The sequence below is a fragment of the Ovis canadensis genome, chromosome 3 (assembly GCF_042477335.2).
Source record: "Ovis canadensis isolate MfBH-ARS-UI-01 breed Bighorn chromosome 3, ARS-UI_OviCan_v2, whole genome shotgun sequence".
NCBI lineage: Eukaryota > Metazoa > Chordata > Mammalia > Artiodactyla > Bovidae > Ovis > Ovis canadensis.
The window spans coordinates 140,995,610-141,008,970 of NC_091247.1; the positions used below are offsets into that span (position 1 = coordinate 140,995,610).

Genomic DNA, 13,361 nt, shown 5'->3' on the forward strand with positions numbered 1-13,361 from the left:
TTGATTCACCTACCATACCAAGCTATGTAGCATTCCACTAACATGCCATGCCTCTATGTCCTTTGTTTTCTACTCAGAATCCTGACTTCCTTCTCTGCTTAGTTAATTCCTCTATATTCTTGGCATATCACATGGTTCACACCCTTAGAGAAGCCTCCCCTGGATTCTCAGCCCTAGTTAAATGCCCCTCCTTTGTGCTTGTGCCTCCATAGCAACCTGTGTTATCTTGTAGTACCTTTGACTTTATATTGTCTTCTGCTCTTGGTCTGTCTCCCAAAGGAGACTAAACTATTTGAGGGTAGGGAGTTACTTCTATCTCCAGACCAGTACAGTGCCTTGCACATAGCACATGCTCAATAAGTGTTTGCTGAATGACAAGAAGAACACATTACTTTGTACTAAAGTTTCTTGGTGTATTTTGTTCAAGACCTGGTGGCTCAGACAGTAAAGAATCTGCCTGCAGTGCAGGAGGGGTGGGTTCGGTCCCTGGGTTGGGAACATCCCCTGGAGGAGGAAATGGTAACCCACTCCAGTATTCTTGCTTGGAGAATTCCATGGATAAAGGATCCTGGTAGGCTATATGGTCCATGGGGTCGTAAAGAGTCGGACACAGCTGAGCGACTAACACTTTCACTTCTTTCACATATCACAGCTCATAGTAAGAAGATAATTACCACATAACTCCCTATATGCAAGCCCAACACCCATCATCCCATAATCCTAGACCTACTCAGGCTGATTCTACTTTGCACATCATGAAGGGGAGCTGAGAACATTATGACTTGTTCTCATTAATGTAGACCAAAAATCCTTAAGTAATTTAGGTCCCAAAGTAGACTCCTTGTCTACCTGAACTATCTGATTTAGCTGTTGATATAACCTGAATTAACCAGATAATTTTATGCTCATTCTTTGGGTTTGATTGTGTAAATATCACTTAATTTATAGACTAATAAAAAATTGCCTGTTGCTCAAGCTGGATAGGTGAGTTATATAGGGTACAAACTATTCACTGCCCCTTTTATTATAGAGTATAATACAGACTATAATCTAGTTCTCTACTGGGTTTTTCCTTTTTAAAATTGAAGTATATTTCACATACAACATTATAGTGTACAACATAATGATTCTGTGTTTGTATGTATTGAGAAATGATCACCACAATAAACCTAGTTAACATCTATCACCAGCTATAGTTACAAATTTTTCTTTTGATGAGAACTTTTAAGATCTACTGTGTTAGTACCTTTCAAATATGCAATACAGCATTATTAACTATAGTCACCATGATGTACATTACACCCCTATCACTTATCTCACTTATTTATTTTATAACTGGAATTTTGTACCTTTTGTTTATTGAGTGCTTCTTTTGTTTTGTTTTTCAGTGCTTAAAATACCAAGACATTAAGCCTATAACTGGGCAGCAACCTCAACTAAGTAAAGATCACTGTCTTTCTTACCACTCCTCTTCATTAATCATCTTGATCCAATAATCATGAATGAATATGAATGAATGAATGAATACAAATACTCTCTAATTTGAATGAATGAATAATAAAAAGATACCAATTAAGCAGGTTACCTAGAGTCATAGCTCCTACAACAAATCCTTGGACAGCAACTCTCATGTGAAAAAGATGAATGGACACTTTCTGATATCTTCTGTATTTTAACTTGACCATAGGACACCATAATCATAAGGCCTGCTATCCCTGTAAATTAAAAAAGGTCAGTTCAGTTCAGTCGCTCAGCCGTGTCCAACTCTTTGCAACCCCATGAACTGCAGCAAAAGTAGAGATTATATAAGGGGATGATGGAGGAATAGTTGGTTGGATGGCATCACCAACTCAATGGACATGAGTCTGAGTAAACTCTGGGAGTTGGTGATGGACAAGGAGGCCTGGCGTGCTGCAGTCCATGGGATAGCAAAGAGTTGGACACGACTGAGCGACTGAACTGAACTGAACTAAGTAGCAGGCTAAAATTCCCAAGAGCTTAGAGAATTGAGAAGGGGCTCTCCAAGTGATCATTACCTGGAAAATAAACAGGCAGGATACCAAAGAATAATTCATTCATGGATTCAGTATCTGCAGTTTTGACTCTTCCCAGAAAAACCTGAATTGTATAGTGTAGTAACTTGTATAGTAATTTTCCTGATAGATGGTTTCAAATTTATAAGCTGCAAGACTTTTATCTGGGATAAGTCACTTAACCAGTGAGTCAACCAACCAAAATCTCAGCATTCATAGATTTTGGATGTTTTGACTTTATTCCTCTCTACTTGTTATTTATGTTAAATAAGAAATAAATCTAGTGAAGTGAAAAAGACTATAATCCATGAACACAATAGTCTCTATTTAAGTCTTCTTTGATTTCTTTCATTAGCATTTTATATTTTTCAGCATTCAGATTCTTTACACGTTTTGTAAAGCTTATACCCAATCATTTCATTTTCTTTAGAGTGATTGTGGATGGTCTCCTGTCTTTAAATTGAGTCTCCATATGTTTGTTGTTAGTATACAGAAATCTAACTGATGTTCATGAAGGATAGCAAGTTTTGACTAACTGTGTTGGCACATGTTTGTCTCTGGTTGGTGAGGATATATTTATTCTCTCAGAGTCCGTTTAATAAGTGGAAATTAGAATCAGAATAAATAATCACACTTATATGTATATTTTGAAGGCTGATTAGCAATAAGTGAAATTGAAGTTAAAATGACAAACAGAAACAGCCAAAAACAACAGTAAAACAATGATGGCAGGTACATTGATAAATAGGTACAATGCTGAAAGCTCTGTAAGTTCAGCCAAATCTTTCTGGAAAGAACTCTGGAAAGGTATAATAAGTGATATTAAACTGAATATACTTCCTGCCTTGGAAATTCTACTTTGGGGAGCATACTCCAAGGAAATAAGTAAAGGAAAAGTCAAGAAGTTGATACAAAGATGTTTATGGCTACACTATGTATGAAGAGAAGCAGGCAACAAAGAATGACAGGGTTAGATGCCATCACTGACTCAATGGACATAAGTTTGAACAAACCCCAGGAGATTGTGAAGGACAGGGAAGCCTGGCATGCTGCAATCCATGGGGTCTCAAAGAGTCGAACATGACTGAGAGACTGAACAACAATAAGATACGAGGGAAAACAAAACAACCCAAACGGCCCAAAGAGAAGAAAAACTGCCATAGCCATATAAATACTGTAAGCTTAGGAAGAACTAATATACTACTATGAAATGCTAAGTGAAAGAAGCAAAAACAAATAATCTATCGACACAGAGTTTAAATACATGTAATGTACACATAGACCTTAGCAGTGATCATGAGATTTTAAACAATATAAATCAATTATAATGACAAGTTAATGTAAGAAATTGAAATATTCTGTAAATTATCTGCACAGGAAACTCCATCCTGTGGCAGAAAATACTTAGTGAATATTCTTAGTAAAACAAGTGAAAGTATTCAATAATATATATACAAACTTTATCATTTATTTATCTAGCAAAAACTTGGCTCTCTTCCCTTATCAAATCAAGAGTCTGTTCTTACTGAAATTTGTTTTGTTTCTTTTAGAGATTAAAGTCAGAACCTTTACTGCTTTCCATACAGTGTCTATAGTTTGTATATAATTGAGTCTAGTTGGAAACATTTTTATCTTTTGACTTTAATCACTCTAAATGTCTCTGGAAAAACATTTAATTTACAACAGACACAGTGATTAATCTCTGTTCATTATAGTGATATGCTTAAGTGATACTGATCTCTTGAATTGTTTTTCTAGTTAAATATGCTAAAGAAGATGAAGAAATCACTGTAAAATTATTTGCCTCCATTTCTTGCTTTTACAAGACTTAATCAAATTAAGTGGAATATTTAAACACAGAATATTACCATAAAATTAAATTTTGATTTTTTTTTGGTATGTGAATAATAAGACCTATAAATTTGCTAGATTTGTAGTGACATTTAATGGAAACATACAACTTATACCTATTTAGAAGTTTTTGTGGAATTACTCACAAACTTACATATGTCTGATTTATATATATATGTATTTAAAATTTGTTGAATTATAGTTGTGTCATAATTATAGTTGAATTACAATGTTGTGTTAATTCCTCCTGTACAGTAAAGTGATTCTGTTATACATATATATTTTCTTTTTCATATTCTTTTCCATTATGGTTTATCACATGATATTGAGTAAAGTTCCCTGTATATATATATATCTGAATTAATTATTTTATTTTTTATTTTATTTTTTAGCAGTTGTTTTATATTTAATTTATAAAAGAGACCCCCGAATAATAATAACAAATTATCCAGGGTCAGGAAAGTAGGGTCAGGTCCTCCCCATCCCAGCTGTGCCCCTCTTCCTCTCTGGCAGGAAAAGAATTGGCCTCCCAGGGGTAAATAAGTTATTTTAATAGTTCCCAGACAAAATACACACAAGGAAAGAGGCATGGCTGAAGTATACAATCATAATGCTTAGGGCAGCTAAAGTATCCAAAAGAGAAGGAAGAGAAAGCTTAGCTTTTAAAACAAATTACTGGTGCTTAGATTGTGTGTGTGTGTGTGTGTGTGTGTGTTTAAGCCCACATACATATAGTATTTGTTAAAAGTGTGAATGTATTAAATATATGTTGGGAAAGGATATAGAAGCCAAGACTCCAGATACAATTATAATAATATTGATACTTCTTGAACCTAGAGTTTACTTAACCATCAATGTTAGCATCTGGAGCACATCAGAAAGCCAGCAACAAGCCACAGAGCATGAACACCACAAAGTTCACGCTCTCATATAGGTAGGCCCAGGCTTTCATTCAGAGCTTTTTACCTCTGGATTGACTCACAGTTCTTTTAGCTTGGGTATCTAGCTTCTGTCAGCACAGAATATTAGAAGCAGAAGTTTCTGAGGATACCCAGTGATGGAAGAAACAGAAAAATCTATAAACCTCAGACACAGGAACTTAAAGGTTGGAGTTGATTAGATGACACAGAGACATGTATATCTGCCTTAACTCATGATCGGGTTACATCTTGATAAGCCCATCATAAGTTGAAAATACATTAAGTCAAAAATTCATTCAATACTACCTCACTTACTGAACAGGTAACTCCAGTGACTCAGCGGTAAAGAACCCACCTGCAATGCAGGAAATGCAGGAGATGCGGGATCCATCCCAGGGTCAGAAACGTCCCTGGAGGGGGGCATGGCAGCCCACTGCAGTATTCTTGCCTGGAGAATCCCATGGACAGAGGAGCCTGTTGGGCTGCAGTCCCTAGGGTAGCAAAGAGTTGGACAGAAATGAAATGCCTGAGTATGCACCCATGCACCTATTGAACATCACAGCTTAGCCTCACCACTTTAAACATGCTTGGCATCCTTACAATAGCTTGTAGATAGGCACAATCATCAAACACAAAGTCTATTTTATAATAAAGTGTTGAATATCTCATGCAATTTATTGAATATTGTACTGAAAGTGAAAAACAGAATGGCTGGGTACACAGAGTGGTTGTAAGTGTTTTGGTTGTTTACCTTCATGATGGTGAGGCTGACTGGGAGCTGCTGCTGTCCATCATCACATACCACATATTGCTAGCCCAGGAAAAGATCAACATTCAAAGGATGATTTCTACTTTTTTTTTTTTTTACATGTGGGTGTCCAGATTTCCTAGCACCATTTGTTGAAGGGACTGTCTTTCCAGCATTGTGTAGTCTTGCCTCCTTTGTCATAGATTGATTGACCATAGGTGCATGGGTTTATTTCTGAGTTTTCTATCTTGTTCCTTTAATCTCTATTTCTAATTTTGTGCCAGAACCGTACTGTTTTGATGACTATAGTTTTGTAGTATAGTCTAAAGTCAGGGAGCCTGATTCCTCCAGCTCCATTTTTCTTTTTCAAGATTGCTGTGGCCATTCAGGGTCTTTTCTGTCTCTGTGCAAACTTTGTTACTTTTTGTTCTGGTTCTATGAAAAATGCCATTGGTAATTTGATAGGAATTGCACTGAATCTGTAGATTGCCACCATAGGCAGTATAGTCATTTTGACAATATTGATTCTTCAAATCCACAAACATGGTGTATCTTTCCATTTGTTTATGTCTTTGATTTCTTTCATCAGCATCTTATCATTTTCAAAGTATAGGTCTTTTTTGTCCTTAGGTAAGTTTATTGCCAGGAGAAATATCAATAACCTCAGATATGCAGATGATACCACCCTTATGGCAGAAAGTGAAGAGGAGAGTGAAAAAGCTGGCTTAAAGCTCAACATTCAGAAAACTAAGATCATGGCATCTGGTCCCATCACTTCATGGGAAATAGTTGCGGAAACAGTGTCAGACTTTATTTTTGGGGGCTCCAAAATCACTGTAGATGGTGATTCCAGCCATGAAATTAAAAGACATTTATTCCTTGGAAGGAAAACTTTGACCAACCTAGATAGAATATTCAAAAGCAGAGACACTACTTTGCCAACAAAGGTCTGTCTAGTCAAGGCTATGGTTTTTCCTGTAGTCATGTACGGATGTGAGAGTTGGACTGTGAAGAAGGCTGAGCACCGAAGAATCGATGCTTTTGAACTGTGGTGTTGGAGAAGACTCTTGAGAGTCCCTTGGACTGCAAGGAGATCCAACCAGTCCATCCTAAAGGAGATCAGCCCTGGGATTTCTTTGGAAGAAATGATGCTGAAGCTGAAACTCCAGTACTTTGGCCACCTCATGCGAAGAGCTGACTCATTGGAAAAGACCCTGATGCTGGGAGGGATTGAGGGCAGGAGGAGAAGGGGACGACAGAGGATGAGATGGCTGGATGGCATCACTGACTCAATGGACATGAGTTTGAGTGAACTCCGGGAGTTGGTGATGGACAGGGAGGCCTGGTATGCTGCAGTTCATGGGGTTGCAAAGAGTTGGACATGACTGAACTGAACTGAACTAAGTTTATTCCTAGGATTTTTGTTCTTTCTGATGTGATGGTAAGTGGAATTGCTTCTTGAATTTCTTTTTCTGATCTTTCATTGTTAGTGTATATAAATGCAACAGATTTCTGTGTATTAATTTTTTAACCTACAACTTTGAATTTACCAAATTCATCGATGAGTTCTAGTAGTTTTCTGGTACCATCTTTAGGATCTAGTATGTATGTATAGTATCATATCATCTGCAAATAGTGATAGTTTAGCTTCTTTTTTTCCAATATAGATTTCCTTTAACTTCTTTTTCTTTTCTTCTCTGATTCTTGTACCTAGGACTTCCAAGACTATGTTGAATAAAAGTGATGAAAGTGGATATCCTTGTCTTATTCCTGATCTTAAAGGGAATGCTTTCAGCTTTTCATCATTGAGTATGATGCTAGCTGTAGTTTTGTCATATATGGCCTTTGTAATGTTGAGGTATGTACCCTCTGTGCCCACTTTCTGGAGAGTTTTTATCATAAATGGGTGCTGAACTTTGTCAAAAGCTTTTTCTGCATTTACTGAGATGATTGTATGGTTTTTATTCTTCAGTTTGTTTACGTGGTCTATTACACTGATTTGCAGATATTGAAAATTCCTTGCATCCCTGAGATGAATCTCATTTGATCATGGTATTCTTTAACTTCATACATAAAAATAAGCTCAAAATGAATTAAAGACCTACTGTGAGACTGGACACTATGAAACTCCTAGAGGAAAACATAGACAGAACACTCTCTGACATAAATCACAGCAATATCTTTTTAAATCCATCTCACAGAATAATGGACACAAAACAAAAAATAAACAACTGGGACCTACTTAAACTCAAAAGCTTTTGCACAGCAAAGGAAAAAATAAAATGAAAAGACAACCTACATGCTGGGAGAAAATATTTGCAAATGATGTGACCCCTTAGGGATTAGTCTCCAAACTTTTCAAACAGCTTATGATGCTTAACAGCTTCAAAACAAACAACCCACTGAAAAAATGGGCAGAAGGCCTGAATAGACATTTCTTCAAAGAAGACATACAGATGGCCAACAGGCACATGAAAAGATTTTCAACATCGCTAGTTATTAGAGAAATGCAAATCAAAACTACAATGAGATATCACCTCACACCGATCAGAATGGCTGTCATCAAAAAATTCACAACAAATGCTGGAGAGGGTGTGGGGGAAAGGAACCCTCTTACACTATGTGTGACTGTCACTTTGGTTGTGTCAGACTGTTTGAGACCTATGGACAGAAGCCCACCAGGCTCCTCTATCTATGTGATTCTCCAGGTAAGAATACTGGCGTGGGATGCCATGCCCTCCTCTGGCGGATCTTCCTGATCCAGGGATCAAACCCGTATCTCCTGCATTAAGCTACCTTATGACACTGCGATCCTACTCCTGGACATTCATCCAGAGGAAAACATGACCCAAAAGGTCACATGCATCCCAGTGTTCACTGCAGCACTGTTTACAATAGTCAAGACATCGAGGCAACCTCCATGTCCATTGAGAGAGGACTGGAAAAAGAAGGTATGGTACATATACAGAATGGAATCCTACTCGGCTATTAAAAAGAATGAAATAATGCCATTTATAGCAACATGGATGAATCTAGAGAGTATCATACTGAATGAAGTAAGTCAGACAGAGAAGGAGAAATATTGTATGACAACCTTTATATGTGGAATCTAGAAAGAAATGAAACAAACGAACTTCCTTACAAGAGAGAAAGAGATTCACAGACTTGGAAAACAAACTTATGGTTGTCAGGGGGAAGGGATAGTTAGGGAGTTTGGGAAGGTCAAATACACACTGCTATGTTCAAATGGATAACCAACTAGGACCTATTGTATAGCACATGGAACTCTACTCAACAGTTGTGTACCAGTCTGGATGGGAGGGGGGTTTAGAGGAGAACAGATAACGTGTGTATGTATGGCTGAGTCCCTTCATTGTTCACCTGAAACTACCACATTACTGTTGGCTATACCCCAATACAAAATAAAAAGTTTAAAGTTTGGGGACAAAAAAAACACAAAAAGTCATTAGCAAAATAATGAAGTGAGAAATGCGCATTAAAATGATGTATAACATAACCATATTTAAGAACATATTCGAATATCAAACAGCAAATTTCAAAAATGTAAAACCATAATTACTTTTGCTCCAACCTAATATGTGCTCCATGAAATAAAAATCTCCTCTCTGAGAAAGAAAAGGGAAAAAAACCAAAACAAAATACACCAAGGATTTTAGTGTGGGGAAAACAAGACGACTAACTGTCAGATTATGTATTATATTTATTATATGTCAGATTATATATATTTATAAGATGACTAAATGTCAGATTTCAGTGGCCCCAGAGGCCAGCTTCATGAGAAGACATGGAGAAATCCAAACTTACTACGATACCATTGTGGTTAATAGTATCATCTCTGTCAGACTGTCTACAGAGCTGCCAGTCTATACTGTCTGTTCATAGAGGAATACATAATAATAGCTAAAATTTAAAGCAATTTAAAGTAGTCAAGAGCCTATCCTTAATGCCTTTCTGTCACATGTTAATTCACTTAATCGCCACAATGCACTTATTTGGTAAATATTATTATCATTCCTATTTTTCACACGTAAGGAAACAGTCACATAGAAAAGAAACAACTTGCTCAACACCATACAACTTATAAATGTCAGAACCAGGTTTTTAACTTGAGTTGCCTGACTCCAGAGGCTTATAATACTGTCCCACCAATATGTTTATTTTAGAAAATTTAGAAAATAGAGAAAAGTTTACAAAGAAAAACAGCCAGCCACCTTTCATTACCTCGAGATAACTAACTACTGTTAAGATTTTGTATGTACTTTTATATGAATAGGTATCTTCCCCTTAATACTAGGATTCTATTTTATAATTTTTTATTTTATCTATGTATTTGAGTATTATTCTAAAACATGGCTTAAAAAATCTTTACAAAAAAAAAAGAAACAATACAAAATCTCTACACAGTATTTCACATCACTAAAGTTGCCATCTCCTATTTAACCATTCTCATTTAGACTATTTCCAGTTTTTCACTACTCTAAATATTGTTACATTGAACATCCTTACCCATAAGTGTTTGTGATCATCTAAAATTATTTCCAAATAAATAACTTGCTAAAAAGTGGAGCTGCTGAATCAAAAGTCTGTGCCTTTTTAAAACTGTTGGTGAAAGTGAAAGTGAAGTCGCTCAGTCGTGTCCGACTCTTTGCGACGCCATGGACTGTAGCTTACCAGGCTCCTCTGTCCATGGGATTTTCCAGGCAATAGTACTGGAGTGGATTTCCATTTCCTTCTCCAGGGGATCTTCCCGACCCAGGGATCAAACCTGGGTCTCCCGCATTGTAGACAGACGCTTTACCGTCTGAGCCACCAGAGAAGTCCAACTGTTGGTACAGGTTGTCAAATTGCGTCTGTGCTCAGTTCCTCAGTCACCTCCAACTCACTGCGACCCCATGGACTGTAGCCCACTTTTACAGGCCAGCATACTGGAGTGGGTTGCCATTTCCTTTCCAAGGGATCTTCCCAATCTGGGGATTGAATCCTGCATTGGCAGGCAGATTCTTTGCCAACGAGCCATCTGAGAAAACTGTTTTCAAACTGCCCTTTGGAAAAGTTGCAGCAATTTGCATTCACACCAGCAATAGATATGAGTGCCCATTTCCAATAAATGCTCATCGATACATTTTTTGATCAACTTGATATGTAATGCAGTATTTTTGATAACATGCATATCTTTAATAATCTTAACATCTTTTACTAAATGTTATTGGTTGTTTAGATTTCTTCTTCTTTGATTTGTCTCTTGATGTCCATTATCAGTTTTCTAATAAGCTGTTGGCTTTTTTCTTACTGATTTGTAAGCGCTTTTAGTTAGACTATGTACACTACAAATGTTTTCCCCCCGTTTGTTGTTTGCCTTTTAATTACATTTTTTAAAAAATTTTAATTTTATCTGAAAATTGTTCTTAGGCTCTGCTTTGCAAACCTGTGGGAATCTGAATCCATACCAAGCACTGCCTGGTGCTAAATAACCATGTTATATATTTTGTACCATTGTCACAGAATGTAAATGATAGGAGTAATTAAAAAAACTGAATCACCTAACAAATGAAAACGTATCATACAGCACTATTTAGTGTACTGTGGTGATCTGAATGGGACTGAAATCCAAAAGACATACAGTTTGCTGTACAGTAGAAACTAATGCAACATTGGAAAGCAACTATACTTCAGTACAAATTAATTTTAAAAATAGGGACAAAATTGAAAAATCAAAGCATAAATTTTTGGTTTGTTGAAATTTTTTAAAAAATATGGAGCCATCTAAAAGTCTTACTAAATTCATGATAACATTTTTCTTCTTTTGATTTATTTAATTGGAGAATAACTGCTTTATAATATTGTGTTGGTTTCTGCCATACATCAACATGAACCAGCCATAGGTATACACATGTCACCTCCCTCTGAAACTTCCCTCCCATCTCCTACCTCATCCCACCCCTCTAGGTTGTCACAAAGCACCAGGTTGAGCTCCCTGCATCATACAGCAAATTCCCACTGGCTGTTTACAAGCCACTCATGATAATATTTTGTCATTAGGTATTTTATTCAATCTGTGGATGTTGTGTGTAAATAACTATCATATAACAGCAGTTGCTGCTTTCATCTGGGACAGTCCAGGTCAAGTCTGGACACAGTAGTAGCTACACATTATTAAGGAGTCTTCAGAAGTTTTCTACTTATCTACATCTTGGGGGGAGAAGGAGGAAAGGGACCAATGAGTACCTCTAAAACCCATGGTGAGTGTCCCGTTCTCCTTAGCCTCTTCTAGCTTCCCTAGTCTTGATTGTCCGAGGCAGAGTTTAGAGAGGGAGTTCCCCCTAATTCTGTGGGCAGGTATGAGACCTGTGTTTAGGAATGGAAAACTTGAAATTTCCTGGTGGAAAAAAAATTTCTCCATAGAAGAGGCCAGAAGAGAGAGGAGACCTGTGCCTGAGAGGTTGCTGATGCGCTCTGGGTTATACAGGTTAGGCTAGAGATGCCTGTTACCCATTCAGGTGACTGCTGTGTAGACAGCTGGACTTGAACATTTGGAGTTAGAAGAGAGATATGAGCTTGATACTTAGATTTGGAAACCATCTATGTACAAGATAATTGAAACCTTTGGGGGGCATGAGATTGCACAGGGAGTGTAAATAAGCAAAATTAGAACCAAAATAGAAATTCCAGTGTTTAGGGGAAGGGCAGAGGAAGAATAGCCAGCAAAAATGGTATAAATGTTGAAGTTGGAGCAATACAAAGCCCCAGTGATAAGCACTGTGGTGCAGTGATAAGAATATGTGCATTAAAGTCGGATCTGCTGGCCGTGTAATATGGGGCAAGTTTCTTAACTTCTCTAGGTCTGTTTCCCCAACCCAACATGAAGACAGTCCCTGTGTTAAGGAATGCGTGATGGGGTGAATGAGAATGTAGGAAAGCCCCTGGTTCTGTTCAGCAGTGAGAAGGTGCTTTGTAGGAGTTAAAGGAAGAATATGATCCCCTAAGAGCATTCTCAGTGCTTAAACCTGAGATGATCATTATTTCCTTTGCAGAGGCGTGAGATTAGTAACACTATAAGCAAAATGCCTCCTAACTGTGCCAGTTAATGCCCAACCTTAGGACATAAGGATCCAGGATGTGAGTATCAGAATCAGACATTTTTCAGATACTATTTTGATGTTGGCCTATCCTTGACCCAAAGACAGAATTACAGTTGGCCCTCAGCCCTTGGTGTCCAAAGGCTTCCCTGGGAGCTCAGCTGGTAGAGAATCCACCTGCAATTCAGGAGACCCTGGTTTGATTCCTCGGTTGGGAAGATCCCCCGGAAAAGGGATAGGCTTCCCACTCCAGTGTTCTTGGGCTTCCCTGGTGGCTCAAACGGTAAAGAATCTGCCTGCAATGTGGGAGACCTGGGTTTGATCCCTGGGTTGGGAAGATCGGTTGGAGGAGGTCATGGCAACCCACTCCAGTATTCTTGCCTGGAGAATCCCTATGGACAGAGGAGACTGGTGGTCTACAGTTCATAGGGTCGCAAAGAATCGGACACGACTGAACGACTAAGCACAGCAAAGCGCTCGGTATCTATAGGTTCCGTGTCCTCAGATGTAAGCAGCCACAGATTGAAAATACTGGAAAAAATCCAGAAAGTTACAAAAAAGCCAAACTTGAATTTGCCACATACTGGCAACTATTTACATAGCATTTACATTATGTTAGGTATGCTAAGTAATCTAGAGATGATTTAAAGTATGTGGGAGGATGTGCATAACATATGCAGATTGTACACCATTTTATATAAGTGACTTGAAC

At 37.7% G+C, this 13,361-nt stretch overlaps 1 protein-coding gene across 14 annotated transcripts in view; it reads left to right on the forward strand.

Annotated features, from left to right (window-relative positions):
* The window catches only part of LOC138437312 (natural resistance-associated macrophage protein 2-like), a 55,574-nt gene extending 47,739 nt beyond the window's left edge, over positions 1-7,835 (forward strand). For 5 of the 14 annotated variants that reach the window (XR_011255861.1, XR_011255865.1, XR_011255856.1 and 2 more), the window contains one exon: positions 1,389-1,576. The gene's annotated coding sequence lies outside the window, so the exon portion shown is untranslated. Of the gene's footprint in view, positions 1-1,388; positions 1,577-6,165 lie in introns of those variants that run through there. The other 9 variants (XR_011255853.1, XR_011255860.1, XR_011255857.1 and 6 more) reach the window with 4 other exon arrangements.
* The last annotated feature ends 5,526 nt before the right edge of the window (positions 7,836-13,361 follow it).